Source organism: Eurosta solidaginis, chromosome 2, assembly GCF_040869045.1.
Source record: "Eurosta solidaginis isolate ZX-2024a chromosome 2, ASM4086904v1, whole genome shotgun sequence".
Lineage (NCBI taxonomy): Eukaryota > Metazoa > Arthropoda > Insecta > Diptera > Tephritidae > Eurosta > Eurosta solidaginis.
The window spans coordinates 9,808,708-9,823,988 of NC_090320.1; positions in this window are offsets into that span (position 1 = coordinate 9,808,708).

Consider the following 15,281-nt stretch of genomic DNA (forward strand, 5'->3'; position numbering starts at 1 on the left):
TTTCGATATCGAAAAAGTGGGCGTGGTTATAGTCCGATATCGTTCATTTTAAATAGCGATCTGAGATGAGTGCTCAGGAACCTACATACCAAATTTCATCAAGATACCTCAAAATTTACTCAAGTTATCGTGTTAACGGACGGACGGACGGACGGACATGGCTCAATCAGATTTTTTTTGGATCCTGATTATTTTGATATATGGAAGTCTATATCTATCTCGATTCCTTTATATATGTACAACCAACCGTTATCCAATCAAACAATATACTCTGTGAGCTCTGCTCAACTGAGTATAAAAACTAATCTATTACTGATTTTCTATTTTAAGAAATCACCTCTTACAATATGCACTTCTCCGCACAACGCACATGCATATATACATACAAACATACTTACATACACACATACATACGTATTATATTCAATATTTATAATAGATACTTATTTTCACTTGGCTTAAATCATAAGAGCAAATATTAGGACGAGCTTTCTGCACAATAACAAAAACCATTCCAGCAATGGAAATCGCAACGTCAAGTACTGGATATACCACCCCCTTTCAATAAATATTCCAGCTAGTTGTTTGTTAGTACTTTGTGCCTTGTTAGGTGCAGCCCCAACAAATTAACAAAAAAATAAGGCTAACGAATTTCAATACATTTTCTTCTAACGAGTAGCAAATGTTATATTCGTGTGCGCATGTGCGGCGAATATAAATACCAGTACATGAACAGAATGTTTAAAGAATATACATAAATGACATAAACACAAAGAAATTTGATGAAAGAATAGAAAAATTACTAAAAATATAAGTTTATTGATTGATTTTAATATGAAGAGAAGAGAAAGGAATAACGCAACGAGTATCGAAAATAGAGAGAGTTATTTTAAAATTAGAGTTGAATGAGGGCATAAAATACTTATTTCTGTTGTATAATTTTAGGCGCATAAGCACTATGAAAACATTTTACTGTGTACACTGTACATACTTTCATATTGAAAAAGGAGGCATGCCCAAGCACCATTGGGCAGCACGAATATATCAGGCATGCTTAACCAACGAAACGATATCATTTCGTTACGATAATCAACGTTAATAAACGAAACGAAGTCATTTCGTTTCGTTTATTAACGTTAAGATCGTCAAATTAACGAAATGATTTCGTTTCGTTTTCTGCCATATCAAAACGAAATCAAATCGTTTATGTTGATTATTAATTTCAAACTATGCTGGCAAAGCTGATTGATGGCGGAGTCATTAAAGGTGAAAGCATTATCCAAGCTGATTGCAACTTTTCTCATGAATTTTGACAGTACGAACATTTCTCAGAGTATTTTTGACATTACCACCAACGAATTACACAAACAAATTACATAGAGTTTGTGTGTGTATGTGCGCTCGTTGTTGCCACCTTACGGCTTCACCATGGCTATAGCATTGCCAGCACAATTCAAACATAAAGTATCACGTTTTCGTTAACGTTTTTAGCGTTAACGAAAGCTTTTCGTTTCGGTTAAAAACGAGATACAATTTATCTTGATAATTTCTTTATCGATAATATTTCGAAGTGTTTCAACGGAAACGGTGGAAATTTTTTGATAAACGATTAGCTTAACGTTAAGGTGCATCCCTGGAATATATTTATTTCTATGTATTTAATTAGCGAGCTTTGCTCATATTGCTATATACGATGGTTTTTTGTAATTGATATTAGATAAAAATTGTTTATTTATTTCTGTCTATAAGTACGGATGTGTGCATGTACATATATGTATATGTATGCATGGTTGCGGCTCACGAATGCTTTACAACCTAAGTGACTCTGCTAAATATTTATGTAAAATTAAATCTGGCTTAAAGTAGGTTAAATGAGTGGCATCACACAGTCAAAGCTTAGTTTTTGTGAGAATTTTACATGTTACATTGTGATCCACTACATATATATATACATGTGTATACATTCATATATGTATATCTAACAAACACATACCAATTATGCAATTTGTTTTTATGCTCCAGGCAAATTAGTAATCAAATGAGAAGTGTGAAAGATTGATGTTTAAAAAAATAACAAAGGGTTGGGCTACTTTCAAATTAAATAGGCTGGGTTAGGTTGAACTGGCCGGTTCATAGGCTGATTGAGTCTGTAGTGTTACCAGAAGTTTGTTTTAACGACCAAACTGAAAAACCCTATCAAAAACCAGGACCTATGTTATAAAATAAATCCGTCCTCTTGGCAAATACCAGAAGCTTCCTAGGACTTAAGCCACTTGCTGCTTTTAGATCTGACAGCTATATCACTCCTTATAGCTGGAGTCTTAGCCTGGCAAGTGCAGGGCACGAGCACAGAACGTTCTCGATCCTTTCCTCCTCCAACCCGCACTTCCTACATCTGCTATCACTGACCAAGCCTAATTTGAAGGCATGTGACGCTAGAAGGCAGTTTCCAGTCAGAATACCCGTCATGAGTCTACAGTCCTCTCTTTTTAATGATAGAAGCAACATTGTTAGTCTAAGGTTGTAAGACCTACACATAATCTTCGACACTTTACAGCCCCGCGCTTGAACCCACGCCCTTCCCGCTTGGTCGATCATGTGCACCTCTCGCCTTCGCTTAATCTCGCCCAGTCTAATTGGGACGTCTACGGAGCAAGCTTCAAGGGATGCGCCCTTTTTAGCTAGTTCGTCCGCTTTTTCATTCCCATCTATTCCCATATGCCCTGGGACCCAATATAGATGTATGCTTCACCCTGTCCCGATTCTCTCCAGAGACTGCTTGCACTCTAACACGCATTTAGTTGCTGTGCTATGCGAGATTATTGCCTTAATTTCTGCTTGACTGTCAATATAAAAGTTAACACGGTTGCAGCTTAAGCTATTCTCTTCTAGGGTTTCTACTGCATTGGTTACGGCTAATATTTCCGCTTGGAAAACGCTACAGTAATCCGGCAGCCTGTAGGATCTGCTTATTTCCGGATCAGCACAATATACCGCAGACCCTACTCCTTCCACTACTTTGGAACCATCTGTGTACACATGTATCGCCTCGTCCGCCATTTGCGCACCCTTGCGCCAACCGTCCACCTCTATTGTGGCCTTAAGATCTCCCTCGAAGCTCAGATAGTTAATCAGGTAAACTGTTCGTCTTGTGATTGATGATGCTATACTACTTTGGCCATATGGTCGGCGCTCAAGCTGTCCCGAAGTACCGAGCCTGGTTGCGGTTGTTAATGCTATGTTCTTTGCTACCAGGTCTAAAGGTGGAATGTGTAGAATGGCATACAGTGCAGCCGTTGGGGTTGTTTTCAGGGCTCCCGTAATGCTAAGCATCGATAGTCTGCATACCCCTCTAATTTTTTGAGGTGTGTTGTTGTTTGTGTGGCTTTCCACCAAACAAGAAATAAAATTTATAATAAACTAATTTTAAAAAAATGTTCAAGATAACGGTTTTATTGAAAACAATACTTACATGAAGTAATAATAATACTAAAATACTAAATACTAAAGGGCGTTGACCAGACAATTAAATAAAAGCGTTGGGCGCGTGAAAGTTCTAAAAATGTGAGGCGTAGCATATACTTATTAAGGTTCAGTTGGTCTTATATATGACTATGAATAGAAATGTGAAATTTTTTTTGTAATTATTTTATTTTCAAGTTTTTAGTCTTTATTTAATTACCTATTATTTCTCATTCTATTTAGTTCATTTAGCGACTCTTTATTACAAGGACTGTTTCCTGACAATTTATTACAATCTAAGTCCTCAATACATAATCCTTCCAAAGACTTTACTCGACTCTGCGCCACGTATGCTTGTCCCTCCTCGAACTCCAAAATATTTTGATGTCCTTCTACCGGACTGTTCCAAACATGAGCCAAATCAGACCATAAATACGATTTTTTTTAATATCTCGATCCTTGCGCCACATAGCGGCGATTTTTTTCATAGGTCGCTTTCTATTCTTATATGTATTATGTGTTCCAAATATGAGCCAAATCAGACCATAAATACAATTTTTTTAATATCCCGATCCTTGCGCCACTTAGCGTCGGTTTTTTTCATATGTTGCTTTCTATTCATGTATGTATTATGTGTTCCAAATATGAGCCAAATCGGACCACAAATACGATTTCTGTGAATATCTCGATCCTTGCGCCACCTAGCGCCGATTTTTTTTCATAGGTTACTTTCTATTTTGTATGTATTATGTGTTCCAAATATGAGCCAAATCAGACCACAAATACGATTTTGCGAATATCTCGATCCTTACATACCTCTATATTATATCTCATTTCGGGTTGACCGCCAACGTGGACAAGACGCACGTCTTCTTTACGAAAAGACCCAAGCTGGGAGAGGTAATTCTGTAGAAGAAACCATTTTAGACAGTTGACATAGAAGCGTGTAAAAGAATGCTGGGGTGCCCGTGGAATTTCTGTAATTCTTCCATTGGTTATTTACAGCGATTTTAAAGCCCATGCTATACTTTGGAACCCTTGTTTGATGAACAACCACACAAAAAAGAACCTTTCTTAAAAAATTATAGAGGTCTGTAGGCTATCTATGCTTTGCATAACGGGAGCACTGAAAAAAGACCTAGACAACTGTACTGTATGCCATTCTGCACATTCCACGGGTAGACGCGCTGGCAATACATATAGCGCCTACAACTTTAACGAGACTCAATGGCTCGGATGGGCTTAAGCGCAAACCATACGACCGAAGTAACATAGCGTCATCAATTACGGGACGAACAGACTGCGATGGTTGGCTCAAGCCTGCCCAAATGGCAGACCAGGTGACACACCGCTGGTTCCAAAGTAATGGAAGGAGTAGGGTCTGCGGTATGCTGCGTTGATTCGGAAATTAACACATTTAGATATTTACATAATTCATATCGAATAGGGGGAAATTGCAATTGGTTTTTAAGTAACTGCTCACTGAGCTAAGAATTTCAGATCTTACACTTAGTTTAGGGCAACCGCAACCGCGGTCATAACCGCAACCGTAACGATAATCGTTGTTGTTGTTGCTTTATGGGCAGTCCTTTGGGGACAGGAAGGATTTTTTGACCCCTCTAACTCTCCGCTCTGCGCGAATTTTTTTTTTCTTCTCTGACGACACGTATGCCGAACGCAAAAGTGCATGCTGCATTCTCTGTGTCTAAGATAAATGATTCAAAGGTGTTGTAAACTTTTCTGCTTTCTTAAATTTATAAACCACCCAAAACAACCACAACTAAAAATAATGGGCTTTTTAAAACCCAATCAAATTAACCTCTTATTCAACCAGCTTGACCTCAGTTGCATTGAACATATTTCCGCTAATATTGTAGGAAAAACAATAATGTGACATACATGATTATGTATGTACATACATACAAACATATATCCAGCTAATATCCCAAAGTCGTATACCACACGAACTTATGTACAGGTATGCATCATAAATGTTAACCTTAACATGCTGGTTAAAGAGGCCACAGTCCAAAATCCCCTTTAAAAGTTACGTCATACCTCAGCTGTTGTTATCTAACGGAGATTGGGTCGGAAAAAAACAAAAAGTAGATGCTATAAAATATTTTTATTTCCTCTCTGAGTTAGAGTTAAGATACAAAAACAAATGAAAAGCCATTTAATAAAATTGTTCTTTATTGCATTATTGTAGTTCAGTGTTCGACGTCAAAAAAGTTCTTAACAGTGTTCGGATTTGGTAGAGCTAACAAAGCTGGCGCAGTCCAGTATATTAAGGCACAGCTCATAGATACGCATGGGTGTTAATACTGCTGTAACTATGAATAGATGAGCTTTTATAAACCTTAACAGCTGCGCCAAGCGCTTTAAGTCAACATCGTGCCAAATAAACCCCGACTCACGGAAAGCGGTGGTGACAGCCCAGCTTTCGCTTGACTGGCTCGATGCCCAGTTGTTTAGAAGCATAGAGCAGGTGGGCAGCGGAACTCCATAGTTTGCCTCACAATTGCCACGGATATATTTGATGCCACCGCGAATGAGGTCAAGGAATCCGTCACAGTGGCAGAGCCTAGAGCTTTTTCTAGCCGCTTGGCTATCTGATTAGATCTTAAATTCCTCAACAGTTACAGCGGAGGATAGTATTCTATCCACCGCATCCTTTATAGCGGTGACCTCCGCCTGAAAGATGCTGTAGTTATCGTGCAGCCAACAGGTTTACCAGACTCCCGTTACCTTTTATAATTATCCTCTCCATTCTTACCTTGAGGGAGTATGAGTTGGGAAAAGTTGAATTTGGGAAAAGGAGCGGAACGCTAGTACCAAAGCGTTTCGGAATCTTAACCGGCAAGGAGCTTTCCATCGAAAATTCGGAGTTTTTTGTCCTTACAACAACAACAACCCAATGGGTGATCTACAAGTATGGCACTCTACACCTCCCACTACTAGACTCCCGCTATCATTCGCGTTAGGTGACACTACTACTACCTAAACAAATAATTTCCAGCGAAGCCGGGCAAGTACCACATGGTGATAGCGCTGAAGCATGCTGAATTCATGTTCGAAAAAACTTCTCTAAACTTTGAGGAGAATAGTTTTGGGATACACAACACCAACACCCTTTTCGTCTTTCTCTATGCCTCCTATGTGTTACTTCGTCTGCCAATCTATATGTGAGTAAATACATAGGGATAATTTTGTGAGTTGAAAATCGAATGAAGAGCCATTCCTAAAGATCCACCGAGAGGCGAATTTCACCACGTAGTAGAGATCAGTCAAGATAATAGTACTTAACAAATATTACCTTCGCCGATTATCATTAATTGACGCTTTACCGCCTGAGCGACTTTTGGCGTTTCGCAACAAGCCACGCCAGCTAACCCTGTTTCAAAATAACTGAAGCCAATTCGGAGCACCAAAGGAGGTCAAGTCTTCCTTCAGCTACCTCTTCCAACTCAGTGAAGGTCTCCCTTCCCCTGCCTCCAAACTGCGGTGTTGACTGAAGTAGTTTCTTGGCTGGAGAGTCTTCGTCCATTGGCATAACATGACCTAGCCAGCCAAGCCTAAAAACGCGCTTAATAAGAAGATTAAAATAAATAAGAAGAGATTTTGACAGGACGGAACCTACATGTTTCACGCCGACTCCGAACGGCATCTGCAAGACAGGCCGCCTAGATTTGAAGATTACCTACTTAATATATAATACAAATTTCGCTTTGATTAAGTAAACTTTATAAATCCACTAAACCCGTAGAAATTCTCATCACTAATGCTCCTTTTACCGTTGAACACTGAAACACAGATGTGTTCGTGGACATTTCAATAAAGTGTACGAATAAACAGATTTCGGTTGGCCGACGTAATAAAATATACAATTAGAACACCCCGGCGCCATACTCGCAATAAAAATATGCTCCCATACGATGGTGTACGTATATGGGTATGTGTATATGTGTGCTCATATTATTTTGTAACAGCAAGCACTTACGCTCTCAATGTGCCTTTGAATCTCTTTCCGGTTATATTCTCATGGCTTTCAACATTGTCTCTCATTTGCTCTTGAACAATGCACCCACACCACTTGCCAAGAATGTGGGTTAGTGTGCAAAATAAGGTGAGGGTGGTGTAATAAGTCAATGGAATAATGTCGACTAACACGAACATAATTTTGTGTACAGACTTTCAAAGGACATACTAAGTGATTTCGTTGTGAGTTGTGACGACATTTGCTGTAAGAGAATACTGCAGATTTTTCGCAAACGAACCTAACTTCCAATTAGTATGTTTTATATGTAAATTCATGGTTGCGATTTTGGGAAGCTAACTTATTTGATTATTTTCTTCCTACAAAATACAAATGCGCATGGGTGCATATATAGGAGTGGGCATGTGCCCCTAGCGAAGCTCGAAGGTTGTTTGCATTTCACGGTGCGGGGGGTCCAGCGAGTAGTGCAGAGAAATAAGTGAAGTAGTTCACTGTGAGGAGGCATTCTTTCTTCCCTCCTTTGGGTCGTGACCGTTAAGAAGCTACTCCAGGACATCGAATATAAGGGCTTCCATGTGGTGGCCTACGCTGACGAACTTTCATTTCCATCTGGGGTGTGCTATGCGGGACCTATTGCAGGTATACTCGAGTACAGTTGTAATGTGAACAGTAGACTGGGTCGATTTATTAACTGATATCGAGCCATCGATTTTTCGATAGTATTTGGGCTCAGGAAAAAAAGTTCCACTACGCATACCCAAAAAAATATTTTTTGAGCCTGCGAAATTTCATTTTTTTTTTACTTTTTTTCGACTTTGATTTATAAGGTTTTTTTCATGACCTACTAAAAAATTTCATTTGCTTTTCATGTTTACCCTTTTTTTTTGTCAAAAAACTGTGAAAAAAACCTTGAAAATCAAAATCGAAAAAAGTCAAAAAATTAAATTTCGTAGGCTCGAAAATAATTTTTTGGGTATGCGTAGTGGAACTTTTTCCTGAGTCCAAATCCTATCGAAAAGTCGATGGCGCGATATCGGTTAACTTTCGTCCATACAAATCCACCCACCCCAGTGAACAGCCCTATAAAGTCTACCTTTGGACAGGAGGGGGTCAGCTAATAAAGAGCTGATCTGGCCCATTGTTGATCTCAAACGTTCAGCGGACGTACTAAGCCTTAAAAAATTTCATCTCACGATGTTGGATAGAGTGTTGATAGGGGACTGCCTTTCGCAACCTATCCCTATTTGTCCTGTGCCCTCGGTGAAAGTCGTAAAGCTTTCCTGGGAATAGATGGGAATGAAAAAGCAGATGACCTAGCCAAAAAAGGCGCATCCCTTTAAGCTTGATCCGTCGACGTCCCAATTAGATTGGACGAGATCAAGAGAAGGCGAGAGGTGCACATGATCGACCAAGCGGGAAAGGCGTGGGTTCCAGCGCTGGGCTGTCAAGTGTCGAAGATTATGTGTAGGTCCCACAACCTTAAACTAACAAAGTTGCTTCTATGATTAAATAGAATGGACTGTAGACTAATGACGGGTATTCTGACTGGACACTGTCTTCTAGCGTCACATGCCTTTAAATTAGGATTGGTCAGTGGTATTTTCTGGAAAAGCTTTTCTGTTTAGTGCTAATATATGGTGAGTACTTACATTTCTCACTCCTACTCTCCACCCTCTAATTCCTCTCGCTTCCTTTCCCACTACTTTTCATCTTTCTGGCATCTGGTTTTGCCTCTTCCTTTCCCTTTTCTTTCATCCCTGTCTCCTTCCACTCCCTTTAAATCACGGTTTTCCGGCATTTCTCTTTTCTCACCTCGTCCAATTTACCACAATCCCTACCGGCTCTCCCGCACTAACCATAAAAACAATTAGTCGATCCTTGATCGATCCAAGCATTCGCAAACAACAGACCTCATCTTCAAGACTAACGAGACGGTCCCTGGATCATTTTCCGGAGAAAAGGCATCTTAAGTAAAACTAGGCAAAAGGCTTTCTTATCACCACATTTCAACCGAATTGTGTCACAAATAGGTTTTTTATAGATCTTTATCTCACTCGCTTACCTGAAAAAACAAAAATATGGTGACATGAAAAGCTCAAGAAATAAGGTCCTTAAGTAGCAGCTTTAAAACAAATCGGAGTTTCAGAGTTGTCACAAATAGTTCCAAAAATATTGTGACGAATATTAGTATCACTAAGCGATACTACCATCACTAAGCCGATACTAATCAGCCACACCTATACGTGGGTACGAGGCAACAGAGAGTATATAAGCAGCCAAAGCTGAGCCGCCAGTAATCATTTTAATTTAAACTCGCAATTAGTTGTGAAGTATAAGTGTTATTGTGAAGTACCTTAAATTAGTCTAATAAAGACCATTTTGTATTATTGAAAATTGGAGTTATTTATTCGATAATTTAGCGATTCGAACGTTTACAGAAGGTTGGAAATAAGCGGAATCTCTCTTAATTCGTTACAATATGTACGTACATATATTATATGAAGGATTGGGTTTGTATGGGAGATGCCACGCTTGAGCTCGTTCGCTGTTGTTGTTGTTGCGATAAAGACACTCCCCGAAGGTCTATCGATGTTGATGGTTTTTTGCGGGATAAAGATCCGGGCATTAAGGTACTAGCCCGATTACTGAACCTTCTAGGCTATACCGCCCCCACACGCCCTAGTTCCATGAGGAATTTGGTGTCGCCAGAGTCTCGCCTGCTATGTGTTTGACACATACACAATTGTAGCAGGACTCGCCGCGCGTAGGTCAGGTTGACAAATGGGTCGTGGAAGAACTGAATTGCACTTATCAACCTCTTGAATCCCCCCGTGTTCGTTCGCTCGTCAACTCATTCGATAAAAAAAAAGGTTTTTGCTATACATGTGTGCATAAAAAAGATAATGTTATCGTTTGTTTGTTTGTTTTACTCCAAGCATAAACGGTGACATGTCATGCAATTTAATACATTTCTGTGTCTAGTGTACATAGTGTACATTTAATAAAGTAATTAGGCATGCTTTTTATTAAAGTTACTATTCAAAAGTACCCATATGTCAATCTGGGACAGACATATGTCATATTAAGATTTGAATTTGGAAAATCTGCTCAGTAGACCGTCTGTTTTACTCTAAGGAGCTCAGACACTGTAGTTTTATATAGTATAATAAAGATGCAGATATTATTACTTAGCTGACAAATCAATTTTTAGTCACAAACCATCAGACTGGTCTCTGTTATTAAGTAAAAGCCAATAAAGGCAGATAAAGATGATGCGCGAAGGTGGGACATGTGCCGATAGAATGAAGCCATCAGCTCTATTTTATACTTAGTAGCACTTACCATATTTATATGCAAATGTTATTGATATTCACTCTAGGGAATCTTAAGAAAATAAATATATATCCACTCGACTATATGTAAACCTCTTATTGTACCAATAACATTGAGTTATTGTAGTGCATCATCAAGTAAAGACATTGCATGTCAACAAAGAGATCGAATAAAATAGTTTACATAAACACGCATATGTAAGAATGTAAAAGTAATAAAATACAATACATTTCCAAAGAGCACCAATGAAGCATTTTAACTTTAGTGTGAGCTTTACTTACATACGTGCGGATGTATGTATATACATATATGAGCTTGTTTGTGTATGCGTAAAAAGCTAAACACAAGTATTCGATGAAAATGTTGGTGAGGCAGTTCGTCCTCACATTGAAAGCATATTTATTATTTTTATTTGCTTATATTTTCCTCCGTATACCCCCCCCCCCCCCCCCGCATCACACTTTTGCCTTGCATGCCTAGCGATTAAGAAAATAAAAATTCCAAGCGCACACAAATGAATGTCTTAGAAGCTTCTTTGTTGAATGAGAAGGCAAACACTTTGAAAGAAGTATGAAACTGCATTTTAACGTTTTTCTTAAGATTCTTATACTGCATTCATATGTGCGATATGTGTATGTATTGTGTAATGCTAAATATGCACCCAATCAAACATATGTGGCATATATTTAGGCGCGTTTAACGTATGGTTAAGGTGACCATTTGGTTTAGTTTTTGGCGAATAGGTTAAATTTTTTTTGTTCTTTCAGAAAATATTTGCAAACTTTAATAGCGCACATTACTTGGATTGGAAAGTTGGTAGGAAAGGAGATATTATTAGTCAATCAATTGGGATCCACCTTTATATTTTTACTTTTCATAAACATTTTTGCAAATTTTTCGCTGATTCTTGTCCATTTACATAAAGGAAGTGTTTAAAATTTTTTTATTTTCTCCTTTTCTTACATTTTCTCGGTTCTTAACCTATCTGTTAAGTTTTATGCTTCTAGCTCAATGAGAACTTACATAAAAATCAATCCCAAAATTCCCTCCGTTGCGTTTGATTTTTCTGAATATCTCAGTCCGTGCGCCCCCTAGCAAAACTTTTTGTATTGCGTCATCGGCTGTCATCGACCTCTGAATTAAGCTCTAAATTTTTAGCCTCTAGCTCATCGAGAAGTTATTTAAAACCCGGTTTCAAATTTCTAAATTATTATCTAATTTTTCGTTACGTGTGCCACCTAACGGAATTGTTTTCTCCTTTTGTACCTTTGCCACGGTGTCTTAACCTGTCTCTGAGGTTTCATGTTTGTAGCTCAATGAAAAGTTACTTTAAAATCGATCTCAAAACAACAAATTTCCAAAATCTTATCTAAATATTTCGATCCGTGCGCCACCTAAAGGAATTTTTGTCTCCTTTTCTTAAATTTTCTCGGCGTCTTATCTTATCTGTGAAGTTTTACAGTTGTAGCTCAATGAGAACTTAAATAAAAATCAATCCCAAAATTCTCTCTGTTTCGTATGATTTTCTAAATATCTCATCCCTTGGGACCCCTAGCGTATCCTTTTGTATCGTGTCATCGCCTGTCATCGACCTCTGAATTAAGTTTGAAATTTCAAGTCTCTAGCTCATCGAGAAATTACTTAAAAGCTGGTTTGAATATTTTCAAATTCTTATCTAATTACTTCGATCCGTGCGCCACCTAACGGATTTTTTCCGTTTGTTGCATTATCACGGTGTTCTAACCTATGTGTAAAGTTTCACGTTTGTAACTCAATGAGAAGTTACTTAAAAATCGATTGCAAGATTTGTATGAAAAGCGGACAAACATTCAACCGACCTAATATAAAGGAAGTAAAAAAGGACATTTTCGACGGCAAACAATTGAACAAAATTAGGCGCTCATTAAAATCAATTATAATTGAACTGCCTCTTTTTACTATGCATCATTCACCATGCGTTGCCAAACGTCAAAAATTCTTGGCTGCTCTTATTTCTATGCAAAAACAAAAATTCAAAAAAAAATAAAAAAAAATTAAAATTTTTCAATTAAGAAAAAATTTATCATAACAATAATAATGATAAAAATTATTGTTAGGCCTTGAGCTCGATTCGAACCCGCGATCTTACAAATCAGTAGGCCGATATAACAAAAAAAATTGTTAATACATCCCAGAGTACGGGGAAAAAAGTGTCAATAAAATATGACACTATGGCAGCATTGCCATCAAACAAGTCCAATTTTCACATACATTCTGCAACAGATGTCGCAGTGTTGTGAATATCAATTGGCACGAACCAGAATAGAAGTAGGATTAATGAAGACAAACAAAAAACCGCTGTGATGGCTGAATGGTTATAGCAGCGGCGCCTAAAACGTTGCCGATGAAGGAATTTAGCAGTTCCCGAAATGGATCTATACAACGAGCTTTCGCAGTTGTCTAATTTTTTTCTTTCTTCTATTCTAATTTAAACAAAAAAAAAATTTGTTTTCAATTAAGAAAAAATTTATCATAACAATAATAATGATGAAAAGTTATTGTTAGGCCTTGAGCTCAATTCGAACCCGCGATCAAAAATTCAAAGTATTTGCTAAGAATGTTTTTAGAAATGCATGAGACTCTTTAAATAAACTATAATTCTTGTATAACTTACGTCAACAATTTCTCTACTAACCCTCAAGATGAACTTTTTTGACATCTAGTACAGTTGTTATTATGTAACTAGTTACAAATATTGTTCATCATACTGGGAGTGAATGGAAACATAAAGACTATATGTTTTCCGTTCTTTTAGGCATTTTTCGCATGGTTGCCTTCAAATTCTGTTATCGTAGCGATTCTTTTCCATAACTGGCGCCAATACATTTTTTGTTATCTTGGGCTTTGAAACCATAGCGCGATGTAACCCGACAGCATCAAGGCCCAAATGGTACTAAAATTGATGTTGCCCCCGTAAGTAAACCCTTACTTACATTTTTGCAGGGCTTTATATTAAGTGAACAATTTTAAATCTAATACGAATTTTTAGCGAATTTTTATTCATACCTTTTATTAATATCGAACAACATACTTGAAAAATCATTTTCAATTTTCTTTTAGTTTTTTAATGGATTTAGTCTTCTGTTCATTTTCCGCTTATTTTGTTTTAGTTAGAAATTTCAAAACCCTGTATCATCGCAACCCGTTTACCCCGTCCCTGCTTTGTTTAAGCTAATGAACCCTGCAATAAGAACATTCATGGACATTGAAGCTACAAAGTTTTGCAAGTAGAAACATTCATTTTAGGACCTAGATAGATGGCACTTCTACAACTACAGCCTGAAATAAATGTTTTTGATTAAATGCTGCATATTGTATAATATCGCAATACCCTGCTCCACAGTCACTCTCTTTCACATTCGCCACTAATAATACAAAATAATTCACACGGGAATTCAGGGTTACTATCACTCGGACGGACGGACTAAATGAATGTTCTTATATCATACGAATTTTGCTTAACACAAGAAAAATTACTCCACAAAACTTGGCTTCCCATTTTTGAAATCCTCTCAAAGTAAGTTTTTATACGTAATCATTCTAAACCATTTTCGGTATTCTTAAATTGTTATGGTCACCGTAATATATTTATGTCCTAATAGGTGTTACGTATAGGTATTCCAACACTGTGACGGGAATGAGCATATTAAAGAAATTTGTTCTCAGACAGATGGGCGGCTGGTGTTTTGTTGAAAGACTGCTTGTCTTGCTAACGTTCATTTTGAATGAGCCAAAGACTGCTGCTATACGAATGAATATTTTTTTCTCATACGCATATGCAAATGTGGACGTGGATGTGACATAGAACTGCAGTACCAAAAGCGAAGCTGCTGATGATAAGAAATGATCTTTATTGTCATAGGCTTTAGGTTTGTTTCCCTCTGTGTTATAATATTGTAGCGAATGTTGACATCACTAGGCTGTTAGTAAATAATCACACAACAACAAAAACATGAAGCAGCCACTCTTATATATTGTCGACGTTAAAGCAAGACACACTGGTGTACATGAAGACATAAATCATCATTTATACACATACCTAGAAGGCAACGAACAGATACTCACAAACACATGTAATCATCAGCCGAAGTTCATACTCACGCATACACACGCATATAACTAATTACCAAGCAGGAGATACAAGAGTTCTAGAAGGTGAAACGTCTAGACCTTTGGAGAAATATGCAGGCGAGGCGACAGAGAGTATAAAAGCAGCGCAAGCTGAGTAATAGTCAATCAGTTTGATTTAAACACGCTATCAGTTGCGAAGTGAAGTATAATTGTGAAATATAATTGTACTACCCCCAAAGTACTCTAATAAAGACCATTTTGCAATACAGAATATTGGAGTGATTGATTCAACAGTTTAGCGATTCGAACGTTAGCAGAAGGTTTCAAATAAGCGGAATTTCCCAAATTTCGTTACAATATAATATGCCGCCACGGTGGT